This window comes from Chiloscyllium punctatum, chromosome 40, assembly GCF_047496795.1.
Source record: "Chiloscyllium punctatum isolate Juve2018m chromosome 40, sChiPun1.3, whole genome shotgun sequence".
NCBI classification, from domain to species: Eukaryota; Metazoa; Chordata; class Chondrichthyes; order Orectolobiformes; family Hemiscylliidae; genus Chiloscyllium; species Chiloscyllium punctatum.
In genome coordinates this window covers 26,862,826-26,880,204 of record NC_092778.1, presented here as the reverse complement: position 1 = coordinate 26,880,204, position 17,379 = coordinate 26,862,826, and positions in this window count along the sequence as shown.

Sequence of the window (17,379 nt, the reverse complement as noted above, 5' to 3'; positions counted from 1 at the left end):
GTTGTGTGCGGGAGTTGGGATAACAGGGTGATGTTGTACAGTACACTGGTGGGGACTCTTTTGTGTGCCCCATTCTGATCGCCTGTTATAGGAAGGATATTTCTCTTGAGAGGGTTCAGAAGAGGATTCAGGATGGATTCAGGGAATGGAAATTTCGAGTTGAAGTGAGAGGTTGAGACATCTTTCACAACAGTATAGGAGGTTGAGGTTGACCATATAGACGTTTATAAAATCCTCAGGGTTATACATGGGGAAAAATAATAGGAGAGTTTTCCGCAAGGTGGGGTTTGCAAGATTGGGGGTTTATTTTTATTTTGAAAAATTAGCTTTATTCTCACATGAGTACAATGAAAAGTTTACAAGTCGCTACTTGTAGCACCATTTTAGCTACAAGTGTACCGAGGTCACTACCCAGGCCCCTACCATTAACTCTATTCGTCCTGCGCTTGAGTGGGATATAGATAAGGCAGATGTCTTCTTCCTCGGGTGGGGAGTTTAGAGTCAGAGGAGAAAGATTGATAAAATATGAGAGGCAAAGACTTTTACACAGAGCGATTGGTGTGCAGAACGAAGTACCCCAGGAAGTCATGTATAAAGGTACATTTCCAACATTTAAAACACATTTGGATAAGTACATTATTAAAAAAACGTTCAGAGCGATACAGGCCAAGTGCAGGCAGGTGGGACTACTTTAGTTTCCGAACACATCCTGCATGGAGTGGTCAGATCGAGGTGTCTGACTCTGTGAGATTGAAACGTACAGAACACTGAGAGCCCTGGATCCACGTACATGGGGAAGGTATGTAAATTAGTTGGACAGACATGAAACCCAGGACATAACCTCAAAACGAAAGTATGACCCTTTAGAAAGGAGTTGAGGGGGAGTTTCTTCAGGCAGTTTGTGGTGATTCCATGGAACACATTGCCATACAGAGCAGTGGAGGTCAAGTCGTTGAGTGCCTTTATGACAGGAATAGATCAGTTCTTGATTTGTGAGGAGTTTAACAGTTATGGGAGATGGCAGTAGAATGGTGTTGAGATACATGTCAGTCACAGTCAAATGGCAGAACAGACTCAATGGGCCGAATAGCCTAAGTTTGTTTTGATACATTGTGGTTTTATGATTATTATGGGTGACTTCAATCTGTATATATACTCAGCAAATCAAGTCAGCAAAAATATCATAGAGGATACATTCCTGATGGTGCACACAAGATAGTTTTCAGGATCAATCCATGAAGGGCCCAAATGGAGTACAGGCCAGCCTCGACTGCATATTTATGTAATGGCTGCGGGTTTGTTAGCTAATTTGGTTGCACGGCTGGTGTGTGATACAAAGTTACACAAACAGCACGTGCTTAATCGCTGGACCAGCTGTGGTCACCATGGCGGTTTCACATTCTTAACCTTTCCCTTTGCCTGATGTGCAGCTACCCTCAGGGTGAAGCACCATCAGTCGTCTCTCTCTCTCTCTCTCTCTCTCTCTCTCTCAAGTGAGACATTAGACCTGTGGTCGTTGGGGCAACAGCAATGTTAATTTCATAACAGTAAGTGTGTAATAAGAAGGGAATAATTGGCAATCTAGCTCTATGAGACTTCTTGTTGGAGAGTGAAGAAGGCAGTAATGTAATTCTTTATTAAGATGTAGAGTGACAGAGTTGATTCTGAGACTAGGGGAAAAAATCCAAATACAGGAAAACATGATGGTAAGTGCCGCATTTAGGTTGCAATGAATTGGGAACATATATCAAATGAATGACGAGCATTTATCGAGGTCTTGGTGGAACTGCAAATGTTGTTTAGTGCAATCTGACATCTAGTAAAATGGGAAAGGGTGGCACGGTGGACCAGTGGCTATCACTGCTGCCTCACAGCACCAAGGTCCCAGGTTCGATTTGAGCCTCGAGCAACTGACTGTGTGGAGTTTGCACATTTGCCCCGTGCCTGCGTGGACTGCCTCCGGGTGCTGCGGTTTCCTCCCACAGTGCAAAGTACAAATATATCTAGATACAAATCACTATAAATTCCAGAGGAAACATCATAGAAGCACTTCGCAGGAGGCTCCCAAGTACTGAGGATGTCACCTAGACAGGGGACAAAACGTCTGCAACACAAATTCCCAGCTCGGCAAACAGAACCACACTAACTGAAGGGTGGCGCATACATGTCTAATGAGGTTTACTGGGAAAGTAGTAGATCCATGGAAGAAGTGGACAAATTGGCTAAAAAGATCAGCACACCTGAAGAGTGGGAGCAGTTCCAACTTCAGCACAACTCAACTAAGGAACTGATTAAGAAGGGAAAGAAATGCAAGTGTAAGGTTGTGAAATACAAACTATTTGTAAAATCTCCTGAAGGTATACAGAGATAGAAAAAGAATCAATGAAAACGAATCACTTACAATCAGAACAAGCGAAGTTAAGATGTGGAATAAAGACAACCCAAAAAGCCGCATACTTTGAACCACAGAAGAACTGTCACATGGAAACTGGTCAGCTGGCTTAACAATCCACACCGAGAATCTAAAGCGTAACACACCGACATTTACCCTTAAGCTACATGTCTCTGAACACGAAATACGATTTATCCGGCTCAACTCACCGAACCTGCACATCTTTTTAATTTTGGAAGGAAACCAGCACAGCAGTCAGAAACGCAAGCAGGCACTGGCAGAATGTGCAAACTCCACAGACAGATGCCTGAGGCTGGAATCGAATCCTGATCTCCCTGTTGTGAGGGAGCAGTGTTAACCACAGAGCTACTGTGCCACCCCTTTCGATTGCACCATCACAAAGGATGACAAATAGTTTTCTTAAGTGTTGGGAAGAACATAAGATGGAGGAACTGAAGAATATCAGTATTAGTGAGGAAGTGGTTTTGGGAAATTTGATGGGATTAAAAGCAAACAAAACACATCACACGATTATCTCCACCCAAGAGTACATAACAAAATGGGCCAAGACATAATGGATTTAATGAGAAACAAGAGGATTAAACCTAAATAGTGTTATTTGATCACCTTCCAATATTCGTAGATTCTGAAACGTTTTTTTATCAATTGGAGGGAACCTTATGTGACCAGACAATTTAAAAAAGAAGCTCGAGATGAAGCATGGAATGAAAGATTAGTTTGCCTAACACTGGACAACAGTAACAGGATGTGACAGTCAGACAGCATGCATTTACGAAATGGAAAGGGGAAACAATTCCTGTTGTCTGGGTACACAAGACTCTGAAAGTAAGCATGCAGGTGCAGCTGAAGGTAAATGAGGCAAATGGTGCGTTGGCTATAGTAGGAAGAGGATTTGAGTACAGGAACAGGGATATCTTTCTGAAATTGTGGTGCTTTGCAGAGACCATACTTGGAGTGTTGTTTGCAGTGTTGGCAAATGTGTCTGCACAACAAAGAATTAACAGACCGATTGCTCAAATGGCAGGACTGACATATGGGGACAGAATGGATTGGTTAGGATGAAATCCAACGACGTTTTAAAGAATGAAGTAGAATGTCACAGAAACTAGTAAAATTCTAACAGGACTAACATGGTATTTCTAGGAAAGATGCCCCCAATGACCAAACAGTCCCGAACCAGCAGCGTGCGAATCACATTTTATGGGTATGGCGCAGGCCATTCGAACTCTGAGACTGGTGATCGTGTGGAATTTTCTGCCAGAGAAAGCCGTTAAAGCCAAAGCATGGAATGTTTCCAAGACGAACATATAGTTCTGAGGGCTAAAGCAATCAGAACTCTGTGCCATAGAACATAGAAGGTAAAACGCAGGCTCTGTGGTCCTCGATCGTGCGCCGAGCTTGAAAGTAATCTGATGACAATCTAATCTACACCATTCCATTGTTATCCATATGTATGTTCAATGCCAATTTCAATTCACTTTATGATGGCGAGTCTGCACCTGCTGCAGGCAAGCGATTCCACGCCCCGACTACTCTCTGAGTAAAGAAACTAGACATGATACCTGTCCTAAATCTACTACCACTCAATTTAACGCTATGTCCCCTCGTTCTAGCTCTCGCCATCCAAGGAAAAAGGTTCTCACTTTCCATTTACTTAACTATTTGATGATCTTATACATCTCGATTAAGTGAACTCTCAAACTTCTTCCCTCCAACTAAAGCAGCCTCAGTTCTGTCAGTTTTTCCACATAAGACCTTAATTCCATACCAGGCACCATCCTAGTATAGCTACTCTGGAGTCTTTCCAAAGCTTCCAAATCCTTCCTATAATGCGGTGACCAGGACTGTACACAATACTCCAGGCGCGGCCTTACCAGTGTTTTGCACAGCTGAATCATGACCTCGTGGCTCCTAAACGTAATCCTGCTATCAACAAACGCCAACACATCATATGCCGTCTTAACAAAACTATCAAACTGAGTGGCAAGTTTCAGGGATTTATGCACCTGGACACAGAGACCTCTCTGATCTTCGACACTACAAAGAATTGTACCATTAGCCCAGTATTCTGTATTCCTGTTACTTTCTCCGAAGTGAACTACTTCACTCGTTTCCACATTAAACTCCATTTGCCACTTTTCAGCTCAGCTCTGTATCTTATCAATGTCACTCAATAACCCACAACTCTACATACTTTAGTGTCATCCGCAAGTTTACTAACCCGTCCTGTTATGCCTACATCCAGAACATTTAAAAAAAAGACGAACTGCAGTCATCCCAAACCGGCCCTTGCAGCACACCATTGGTAACTGAGCTTCAGGACGAACATTTCCCTGCAACCATTATGCTCTGTCTTTCTTCAGCTAGCCAATTTCAGATCCAATTCTCTAAATCAATTTCAAGCCTGAAACTCTGTATTTTGCACAGTAGCCTACCGTGTGGAACCATATCAAACGCCTTACTGACATCCATACACACCACATCAACCGATTTACCTTCATCCACCTGCTTTATCATCTTCTTAAAGAACTCCATAAAGTTATTTAGGTACGCCCTACTCTTCACAAAACCGTGTTGACTGTCGATAAACAAATTATTCCCTTGCAGATGATTAGATATCTTAACTCTGATAAGCTTTTGCAACAACTTAGCCACAACTGAAGTAAGGCTGGCTGGCCTATCAGAAGCAAGGGTATCCTGACTCCCCTCCTTAAACAATGGGATAACATTTACTCTCCTCCAGTCTTCTAGCACTACTCCAGTCGGCAATGCTGACATAAAGTTCAAAGTGAAAGGTTCTGCAATCCCCAACCTGGTTTACTAGAGAATCCGAGGATTAATCCCATTAGAACCAGGGGCCTTATCTAATTTCAGATCTTCAAAAATGGCGAAAGCCTCCTTTTGGTCAACCACAATCCCATCAAATCCAGCAGCCTGTATTGCCGTATTCACACTAGCATTGCCCATTTCGTTAATGCTGACGAAAAGTATTCATTAGTCGCTTCACCTATGTCCACAGAATGCATGCTCAGGCTCCCACTACTGTCTTTGATTGGCCCTAAATATTCTCTTGTCATTCTTTTATTCCTGATATACCTATAGAAGGCCTGAGGGTTTTCCTTGATCTGATCCCGCCAATAACTTCTAACGTCTCCTCTTGGATCTTCTTCGCCCTCTCTCCAGATGCTTTTCTGGCTAAAATATAACTCTCAACCATCCTAACTGAGCCTTCATGCCTCAGCGTCACATAAGCCGTCTTCTTTGTCTTGACAAGAGTTTCAACTTCTTTAAAAACATGGCTCCGTCTCTCGTCATCTGCCTCCCTGCCTGATAGGTATATACATATCAAGGGCACACAGTAGCTGTTCCGTTAATAATCACCACACTTCACGTTTGTCCATCTGTTGCAGTTTCCTTCCCCATCCTATGCATCTTAACTCTTGTCAATCGCAGTGTAATTGCCTTTCTCCCGTTTTGCATCTTTCCCTGAAATATATACTTATCCATGCCCATTGCTATTGTAAATATATGCGAATTGTGATCACTATCGCCAAAGTGCTCACCTACCTCCAAATTTAACACCTGGCCAGAATCATTCTCTCGTACCAAATCCTATATGGCATCGCCCCTTGTTGGCCTGTTCACATAATATGTCAAAAAACCATCTTGCACACATTGAATAAAAATGGACCCATCTAAACTCTTTAAAATTTAGCATTCCCGGTCAATAAAGAGGGAGTTATAACATAACAACTACCCTATTATACCCGCTCTGATCGAGTATAACCATTGCAATCCTTTCTTCTACATTCCTGGAACAATTCGGGGGCCCATCAGAAATTCCCTGCAGGCTGACCTCTTCTTTCCTGTTTCTCACGTCATCCAAAACTACCTCAGTGGATGAGTCCTCAATCAGTATCTGAGTTGCTGTAATACTACCCGTGATTAACAAACCCCTCCCCCTTACCATCTTTACTGTTCTGGTTGAAACATCAGAATCATCGAATCTGCAACAACCATTCCTGTCCCTTCTCGATCCATGTCTCTGAAATGACCACAACATCGAAATCCCAGGTAGCTACCCATGCTGCAAGTTCACCCACTTTATTCTGGATGCTCCTTGCATTGAAGGATGCACAACTCAAAACAACAATCTGATTCCTGGTGCCCTCCCTCGACCTTCTAAACCTATCCTGACCCTCACAACACTGAACCCCCTTTACTCTGGAACTGCAATTTAGGTTCCCACCCCGCGTGCCCCCTTCCCCCCCCCCCAATCGTGGCAGGCTACCGAATAGAATGACCAGCCTTGATCACACTGAATACCAGAGCAATACCAAACACAGTAACAATCTACTACTGTTTCACAGTAACAATCTATACACCAGTGCATGAAAATCCTATAAGTCCTCACTGAATATAATTCTGTGAGTAGGATCATCACTCGGACTGCAGCAATTAAAGGTAGTCAAGAAGATGCAGAGCCATTTTCAAATTTTTTGCACTGACTGTTCCTTCTTTTGTTTTCGTTCCAGTTCTCAAATTGATGAATATTCTGAGAAAAGCAACATAGTACGTACAAAATAAGAAAACACGTTGGGAGCTTTTCTGAGGGAAGGGTGGGGTGGGACAGCATAAGGCAAGAGTGTGAGGAAGGGAGCAATTAGGGAAAAAATGGGCTGAGATTTGTGGTGGTGTATTAGGTGACGAATGACCCTAATTTCCAACATACCAACCGTAAATTCTTCTCACTTGTGAACCTCCATTCCGTTCTCCATTCTCTCAGTCTCTGTCACATTCACAGCCAGCTCGGGTACAGTGATAGTCACAGTGATACGTTTCCATCAATTTTAATAAGTACACAGTACACAGCACAGTACACACACCCTTCAATGAACACAGCAATGATTTCACACGATAAGCTATGTCCTCAGCCCCATTCACACCAAAGTCAAGGTTACTGACTCTGTTCCTCTTCCTCTTCCTCTTCCCCTGTCTGACTTTCTCTCTCCCTTTGACTGACTGCCTTACTATCGCTCTGTCAATGGTTTTCTGAATCAGTCCCTCTCTCTCACTTCCATCTGTCTGTCTACCTCGCTCTCTTTCTCTCACACACCGTCTGTCTGATTTTCTCTCTCTCCCCACTCCCTCCCTTTCTATCTGACTGAATCTCTCTCGCTTGTCATTCCCTCACCCTCTGACTCGAGACAGGATGTCGGTGGATAGGATGCAGAGGTGGGATGAGGCGACGGAATGATGTTGGCTGTTGGGAGAAGTGAGAAAATGGAGGAGAGATATAAAGGTGGGAGGGAGACAGACAGCATGAGAGTGAGAGGAAAACGGAAGGAGAGAAGCGAGGAGGCGAGTGGAGTAACTGAAGTGTGAAAGAGAGCGAGTGGAAGGGAAGAGAGATTGTGAACTGGCGAGGGAGAGAAAGGGAGATTGGGGAGAGGGAGATAGAGAGGGAGACAAATTTGCAGATACAATAGTGGAGAGGAAATGGGGACAGTGCACAAGAGAGGGGGTGTGAAAATGAGGAACAGCTGGGGATGGAGATTGTCTAAGAGAGCGAGAGAGAGTGACAGAGAGAGAGGGGGAGGACGGATGATGTTGAGTGGAGATGGGGGATAGGGGTAGTGAGATGAAATTTGCCAAAGGCCAGGTCGGGGTAGGGGTCCCTAAGGTCAAAGTAAGCCCAGAGTGTCTTAAACTCAACTTCTGAGATCGGTTCGGTCCCCTCTCCTTTTCTGAGAACCATGACTTGGGGCTTTGCCTTTCTCTCTCCAGCGGAGCTTCTCCAGCACAAAAACAAACAGCGATATCATTAACTCGGCTGTTTGGGACTTGTTAATGAGCATTTGTATAGTCTACAATTTGAATGTATGTATGTACCATTTGAATGCACAGTCAGTGGAATGGTTCATTTTCTCACTGGCCCCTGAATTGAAAGATACATTGAAATGTGTTTCTGTAAACCCTTGTGTGATAAGATTGGATAAACCAGCAAAAGGCCGCTTGATTGCTTAAATATTGAACTCAAGTAAGAAAATTCCAGTTGGATTGATTAATGAGTGAATTTGATCGATTGATGAATTTGGGTAAAGGGAGATTTCAGCACGTTCTTCAGCTGCGTTTTGAACTTCGTTTGGGTCACTGCATAAATAGCGGTATTTGTGCAGCAACTGAGGAGCTGTAGCATGAAGCCCAATTCCCGCACGAATGCAGCTAGAATTATAGACCGATAACCAATGTAATACATCCGGAACCATATAGAGTAAACCATTAACGTTGACCATAACAAGATGAAATTGGCGGATATCACAAACAGTAAGATGATGGATTTTTTTCGATTTCTCATTGCTGGGTCAGATTGAGGGTTCTCATTGGTGAGAGACCGGAGTCTCCTGCGTGCTTTGCTGGTCACTAAAATGTGTCTGACAGTGAAAACATTGAGCAGCAGAATCAGGGGAAATGGCACAGCTGGCGTTAGAATGTAGTGGAGGAACTCAATTGTCACCCAGACACGGGATAATAGAACATTGTCTGCTACATCACAAAACCAGGGGCCGTTCCACAGCCAATAACGACCTGGAAGCATAAAATACCAGTAAATGTTCTTTAAACAGCTCAGGACAGTCACTGTTCCCAGAACCAAATTTGCCGTTTTCTCATTGCAGTATTTACTTTTCAGCTTCTGGCAACAAATGGCCACGAATCGATCAAAGGTGAATGTGACTGTGAACCAGACAGAACAGTCAGTGGCTGCATAAAGAAAGATGGCGTGTATATTACACACACTGATGGATTTCAGGAAATGAAACTGTTCCTGATAAACAATGGGAATGTGTCTCAATATCAGGTCGAGGATAATGACCAGTAGATCCGCCATTGCCATGGCCCCCAGGTAACGACTGACACATGGAGACAATCCACAATCTTTACAAAGCAGGACGTAGATCGTAATTACGTTAACTGTGAGAAAGGAAAGCAAAGAAGTTACATATCAACCTGGATGCACAGTAACCGCTTTGATGAACGTCTCAATGAGACTTTCAAATGAGATTCACTAAAATAATTGGGGTTGAAATAACAAAAGGGAAGGTCTGAATTCCCGACAGAAATGTGCCATATAACACAAGAAACACTTCCTCCCTAAACACACAGAAAAGCCATAAGAACAGATGATTTATCAAACACTCCCACATACTCAATAACCCGACAGCAGACACAGATCACTTCCTTCCAGTTCCAGTTCATGTCAACCCGTTGCTGTCCTGAATACTTCTCTTGCAAGTTCTTGAAGATGAACGGAATTTGAACATTTCTGTGTTATAGTCTGAATTGTGGTCGATCCTCTATCGTCAAGAAACGTAATGGCTCGGAAAACATATTCACCACTTACCTGAGGGGATTCACAACATTGTGTCTTTCTCCCTGGAACGGCATATCTTTCCTTGGAATCTTACCTTTTGCTCAATTAGCTGCTGCCTGACGATTCACAACTACTGTCAGTTACAGAATGTTACGGGGAATGTTGAGTACAGAATGATCCAGGGAATATCAGTTATAGAATTTTTCATTGAAAAGTCAAGTATAAAATGTTCCATCGAATGTCAATTTTAGAATGTTCAGCATAGAATGTCAGGTTTGGAGTGTTCTGGTGAATGTCGGTGAAAGAATGTGATAGAGTCACAAAAAGCCACATCACAAAAGCCTTTCTGCCCAATGAGTTTGGTGAGAACAACTCAGCCTCACTGGAACTTTGCAACAAGAACAATATGGTTAAGACAATTTCTCAATCATTTGATGTAAGGTCCACTTTTATGATCATACAGATGTCATCCCTTATTGTGAGATATCCCCCAACTTGTTTTTCATTTTTGCATAACATGACCAAATATAAAAATTTCTGCATATTCAGTTTCCAATGTTAGACAACTTGCACCCATGTCTCTCAAAATCTTTACATCATATCGAAATCCCTTATTTTGTGCAGTGGTTTCCTCAATCTCTTTTTAAAAATATAATGCACATTCATCTAGAGTGCCTTTCACTCAGTTTTTTAATCCATTAGTCCTGCTTCACTGTCGCCTTTATTCCTCATATTGACCAGTCAGGAAACAGTCTGTCAACGTCATACTCACGGAATCAGAACTGATGTACAATGTTTCAGGGAGCCCCATTACCTTCCATGGGTATATATGGTGAGGGCACTGTGGGACATATTCAGGAAAGGCATTTACCAATATTGATTCGAGAACCCGGAAATTTCATGTTAACAACTCAAAGATGGTCAATGAAATGTCTTGATGACGCACATCTACTGCACTCTACACCAAGCATCGGTGGTAACTCAGCTCCCCTCAATGCTGAGAACAAATTGGAGGACGCACTGAGGGTGACAAAAACACCTAACGTAATCTGGGTGCGGGACTTCAAGATTTACAACTAAGAGTGTCTCAATGGGCCCACCACTGACTGAGCAGCACAAGGCCTCAAATACACAGCATCCGGACTATAGGAAGTGATGATGGAAAAACAATAGGGAAATATTCCCACCAAATCATTTGTCACAGATTGATCCATCCCGAACAGTACCTGTTGGAGCACCCAGCTTGCAATCCTGGAGGAGGGAAAGTCTTCATAATGAAGGTACCACCCACTGTGTTTTGTGTCACTTTAAAGGACTAAGCAAATGGAAACTGGACATCCAGAGGCACTGTGGGCAATTAGCAGCTGCTGCATCAATGGTTTTCCCTCCATCATAAAGTCAGAAGTGGGTTGTTCACCTACGGTTCCAAAGTATTCATCACGATTCACTACAGCACCTATACTGAAGCAGGCTATTTATCTCATCAAGACTTTGAAACAGATCGAGGCCATTCACCCAGTCGAGCCTGTTACTCTGCAACTGGAGAATCTCTCATGTCTGTCACACAGGTAATGGAAGGGAATATTCAGTCTTTCAAAGCTATTACACGTGAATGTAAGGAGAACTGGTTACGAAGCTGGAAGCAGGAATAAATTAGTCTTTATCAATTCAATATAAATTATGGCCATAGTGACGCATCGACCAAAGCTTAGTACTAAACCTTTGGCAATCGGAATCAACGGCTTTGATAAATTGAACAAAGCATTACCTGAACTGATTAACGATGCAAAGCTGGACAGGAAACAACGCTACCAAGAATAGATCAAGAATCGGTAAATGGTTAATAAATGGACACTTTGGCAAACGTTCGTAATCGTTAAATTATGGATTTTTTCAGGAAGCATAAAAACCTGTGCAGGGAGGTATTATTGGACTTAGTGGTACAGTATGCACTGGATGCTTCATTCTGACCAAATTCAGACATTGGAAGTGTTGTTCCAACACGCTGATGGTCTGGCCCTAATGTTCCTAGTGGCCCTACTACTCTCAGTACACCCGGCATATTTTGATGTGTTTGGTTAGCAGTGGGGTGTGGTAGTGGTGGGGGGGGGGTGTGCTTGTTATGAAGAGTGTACCAAGGGGACAACCTTTATCCAAGAGGTAATTCTTTCTTTCTAAATGGAGATCAGAAGTCGATTGGAATGGCTGTCCGCTCTGAATTAAGAGGTTGTGGTTGCTGACAGGACAGTGGGTACTCGCCAACATGATGCACTATGCATGGGCATATTGCAACATTAATGGAGTGAGAGACGGAGGGTCCAATCACAAGAATGAGAAGTAAAGGCATTGCCAGATCAGCTGAAATGATTAATTATATTACAGTCTCAATCTAATACAGAGAACTATGAACGCAGAGGAGATATTGGTTCAGCGTTGAGCACTGTTCAGTCCAAGCTCTGCTCAGTCCAACCCAATAATCTGCCCAGAGTGAAACGCTGGCAGTGCATTGATCCTGACAGCCGGACTAGATATCTGTTCAGTACAGAAAGCTAAGCCGACAACACAGACTATTCGAGCAAGAGCCTCATGAATTGACTTTGGAGAGAAGAACAAGTTTATGATTGAAATATTTGAATCTGAAAGATCTGAAAAAGAGCTGGAATCGTAATATTTGAATTTTAATAAGGCGTAGAAATCTACATTACTGACCTGACACCAAGATGGGGCAAGGTGGTATCTTCGAGCCATGAGTGGATAGGCTTGGTGATGGAGAGAATACCAAAACATTCATCAATTCAAGGCAAAAGCGAGCTTGTTGTTTCTGAAGAGTATTATTTTCAGATGTTTGCGAGGGCAGAGATTAGGGGTTGTAGTGAGGGCAGAAGGGGAAGCAGGTTCTGAAATTTATGTGTAATGATTGGAGTTTCCAAGTGAAACCGAAGACAATAATTTCTATCTTTACCAAATATTGATAACACAAATAGCGATGAAGTTCACCATGGTTGATGGGATTAATTAATAGATAGAAATAGAAAGACTTACCAGGAACCCCAACAATGGCGAGGATTGGATAGTAACCCGCCTGAATCATCATGAGTGCACCTAATATCCGATATTCAAATGTTGACCAAGGCAATGAAATAAAATAAAGACCCGAGGATAAACTTCTTTCCATTGTCGTAACATTCCAGTCTATTGTTCTCAGGTTCTGATCCATTGTTGAAATTTTCCAGTCTATTCATAGAGTCTGATCTCTTCTCTCCCTGTTTCTGCAGCTGCTGATTCTTGTTAGAGTCGGATGTGTTAGATCTGCTGCTAAAATGGGATAACACATTGAATGAAGTCCGTTATTAATAAGAGAAGGAAAGCCTCCAGTGACATAATTACAATCCGTGGAGACAAATATCAATCACAGTCATTGAACAAACAGTGTCAGTTAACTCCTTTCAGTATGGTACTTACAGTTAACAATAATAACTCGACTGGGTTGCATGTTGATATCACTGGCTACTGGTCTCATGTGGCATCACCAATTGCTTTGGAATCTTAGTTGTGAGGGAGAATGATAGATTTTTCTTTTCATAGGCCAGATAATTCTGCTGTGCTGTCCATTTATAACAGTGTAGCCACTTGAAACCCCACGCTCTCCCCGCCAAAAAAAACATAATCAATATCCTGTTGCTGTGCTGGTCTCTCCTCCTTCAGAACAGGAGCCAACCAATTTGGGCATATTTGCTCGGATCATACACACGATGCCCTAATAAGTCAATTCTGAATCTTCAACACACACTGTGCTTCAGCATTTTCATTTCAATTTATAATCATCTTAATACCTTTTATTGCTTTAAAGCAGTAAGACACACATGTTTTGACTTCAGTCCAAGTCCAAAAGTGATATGTACAAAAAGCTGGTTCATGAAAATCCAAGGACTAATGTGTCAGGGACAGAATGGATATGACATTGGCTCGGAGACAGAAATGAGAGGCCAGGGGCTGAGGAGACTTGAGGGGGATACAGTGATATCTCCCAGTCAAGAGTTTTCAAGCATCACTTTCTGACAAACAAAATGAAATGCAATGCAGAGTCAGGGAACAGATGACATCTTGAAGACGGATTGCTAAATGACCACGTGAATAGAACTCATCTGGGCAGAATTTTTAAAAAATAATATAACGAGGGAACAAAATGAGTGGGAAACAGGGAGTTGATTTAGGGTAACAGTTGGGATATGGTTCATTCCAAGCTGGTACTGAGATGATGGGCTGCTGGGCTGCGTGACAACGATGGTTGCTGTAATTATTCTGAGCAAAGTATTAAAAGCTTTTAGAGCCTGACGAGACAAGCTTAGTCATAAAGGACACCGACGATGTCCATGTGCACAGCTCCTTGAAAATTGCCACCCAGGTTGATAGGATTATTAATAAGACATACGATGTCTAAGCTTTTATTGGTAAGGGGGTTTAAGTTTTGGAACCATTAAGTCACGTTGCAGTTGTGCAAAACTCTGGTGCGGCTGCACTTGGATTTTTGCATACAGTTCTGCTCGCCACATTCTAAGAAGTATGTGGAAGTTTTGGAAAGGGTGCAGAGTCGATTTAATAGGATGTTGGCTGGTATGGAGGGAAGGTATTATGAGGAAAGGTTGAGGGACTTGAGGCTGTTTTTGTTAGAAAGAAGAAGTTTGAGAGATGACCTAATTGAGACATACAAGATTATCCGATGGTTAGTTAGGATCGACAGTGGGAGCCTCCTTCCTTCGACAGTGATGGTTCCCACGAGGGGACATAACTAATTTGAGGGGTGATAGATGTAGGACAGATACCAGTTGTAGTGTCAGTACTCAGCATGTAGTACGGGTGCGGAATGCATTTCTGTAACAGTCATAGACTCATTTAAGAGTATGTAAATGTCATTGGATAAACCTGTAGATGAAAATGGAATAGTGTAAGATTGATAATATTCAGATTCATTCCACATGTCAGCGTAACATCGAGAGCTGACGGGCCTGTAGTGTGCGATAATATTCAATGTTCCATGTTATTATCAATAATCTATTCTTGTTGTTTGGTAAAATGTGGCGGTCTCTAAAACGTCTTTTATATCAAAATCAATTTGCTGTGATTCGCGTTTTGAAGAGGATATTGACAAAAAGTTTTTTTAAAGAAGAAACAGAATCCAGCGTAATAGAAATTTTACAGGCAAACATGATGGGAACAGGACTGTTTCATTTTGTCCAGAGTTTGGGTTGAATTTGTGGTAAGACCGTTTGTTCTAGTCTATGCATTAACACTTCTGCTATGAGTCCAGAGATCGGTGAGCCCATGGGTGTGCCGTTGATTTGTTCATATATTTGGTTGTTGAATGTGAAGTGTGTTGTGAAACATAGGTCCAGTAGTTTGGGTATGCCGTGTTTGTTGATAGGTACAACTTCCTGTTGTCTGTTCTGTATGTCAAGCAGGTTAGCTATACACTGCAGTACACCAGAACTGCAAAAAGAGGAAGAAGAATGCCTATACAACGTATTCTCAAAAAATGGATACCCCCGCAATTTCATCAACAGATGCCTAAGGGAAAGACAACGGAACGAGGACATGCCGCAACCCAAAGGACTAGCCACACTACCATTCATTAAGAGCATTCCCGAACCGACAGCCAAACTACTACGACCACTAGTACTCATAACAGCACATAAACCAACAGCCACACTCAGACAACAACTCACCAGAACGAAAGACCCAATACCCAGCATGAGCAAAACCAATGAAGTGTACACAATCCCATGCAATGACTGCATAAAATACTACACAGGACAAACAGGAAGGCAGCTAACGATCCGTATCCATGAACACCAACTAGCCATGAAACGACACAACGAACTATCCTTAGTAGCCTCAAACGCAGACGACAAGCAACATGAATTCGACTGAGACAACACTACTGTTATAGTACAAGCCAAACAGAGAACAGCCAGGGAATTCCTAGAGGTATGGCACTCATCTACACATTCAATCAATAAACACATCGACCTGGACCCAATATACCAGCCACTGCAACGGACAGCTGGAACTGACAAACGGAAGCAGGAGATTCAACCGACTACAAATGCCGGAGGAAAGCTCACAGACTCGCTTCACAGGAGGCCCCCAAGCACTGAGAATGTCACCTAGACAGGGGATGAATCGTGTGCAACACAAATTCCCAGCTCGGCGAACAGAACTACAACAATATCATCATTGTTGCTGAATTTATCCAAAGTCCTGTTAATTGTTGCTGTCCTTTGCTGTTTCTCAGACTCACCGAAATAGACTCCAAATTTTCACCTTCGAAGCCATGTGGTTGTCTCACTCATGCATAAACCTCATCCTTTCCTCTGGTTACTAGACATTATTTGGCTTTTAGCCCATTCTGCCGAAAATCACAATGACGCTTAAATACTCACCAGCCAGCGATGGTTATTTTGCAACCACATTGCCATAACCACAGTATGACTGTCGTTCCAGCTGCTTGGTTTGAAGTGCAGGAGGTGATTTTTTCAGTGACAGTGGGCTAATTGGTTTGGTTGAGTTCTCAAATTTAGGGAGGTGGTCTGGGCTGGAGGATGTTGCAGAAGCATGGAGAGCTGCAGCATCTCAAAAATCAGATCAGCAAGATTACAGGTTTGTGCCGATGGAGCTACAAACTACTTTATTACTGTATTCCGATTTTCCTATCAGAAAAAAAACTGTGATTTAAATGGTAACATCCTTCAGTTCCACAACCCACTCTTGTTCCTATTATGCAGGTTCTATGAATCTTAAAACCTTTAACCCCCTTCAGGATCCAATTTCGTTCCTACATCTGTATCATCTTTCAGGTTCTGCTGCGCCTCCGAACCTCCGTACCATTGCCCTTACTCTACAAATCTTCTTTCCTCGGCAATGTTCCCCAGAAGGGTAAAGGGGGATGCTGGGCATTACAGGGACAGGGAGGGATATCAGTACGGGAGGATTTTTCTTACATTAGGGGGTTTTCAATATGAGTCTTCAGTATGTGTGAGGCTTAATGGTGATGAAGGAGGGTGCAGAGGATTGGAGGAGAGTAGGGTTATAAGAATTCTCAGCTTGGTAGTGTTCTTGGGACTGGTGGAGGTTACTCAATTGGGGAAGTTTTAACCACTGAATGGTTCTACATTGAAATGGAGGGGCTGTATGGCAGGAAGAGGTTTCAAGAAGCCATAGCATATGGCGTCTGAGGGAAGAGTGACAAATCGGAAGGCTTGTGTGGAGAGTCGGAGGTTACAGATTCGGCAAATGTCCGATCTGGAGCAGACGATGCAGATTGGGAGTGTTATGGGCATTGGAGGTGGTTTCACAGGGAGGGAGGACCATAGTGTCACAGGAGGTTATAGAAATGTGGAGAGCTGTTGTCCTACAGGAGTTCATGGACACGGCATGATTGCCAGCGATTGAGCATTTTACAGGGCTAAAGAAGGTTTTACGACAGGACTGGTTTACACATTCAGGAAATATTTTGGCAACGGAGCAGATTCCAGAGATAAAGAGTGTTGTGCAGATTGGACGAACAAACAGATATATAGAGGGTAGTCATTACAGA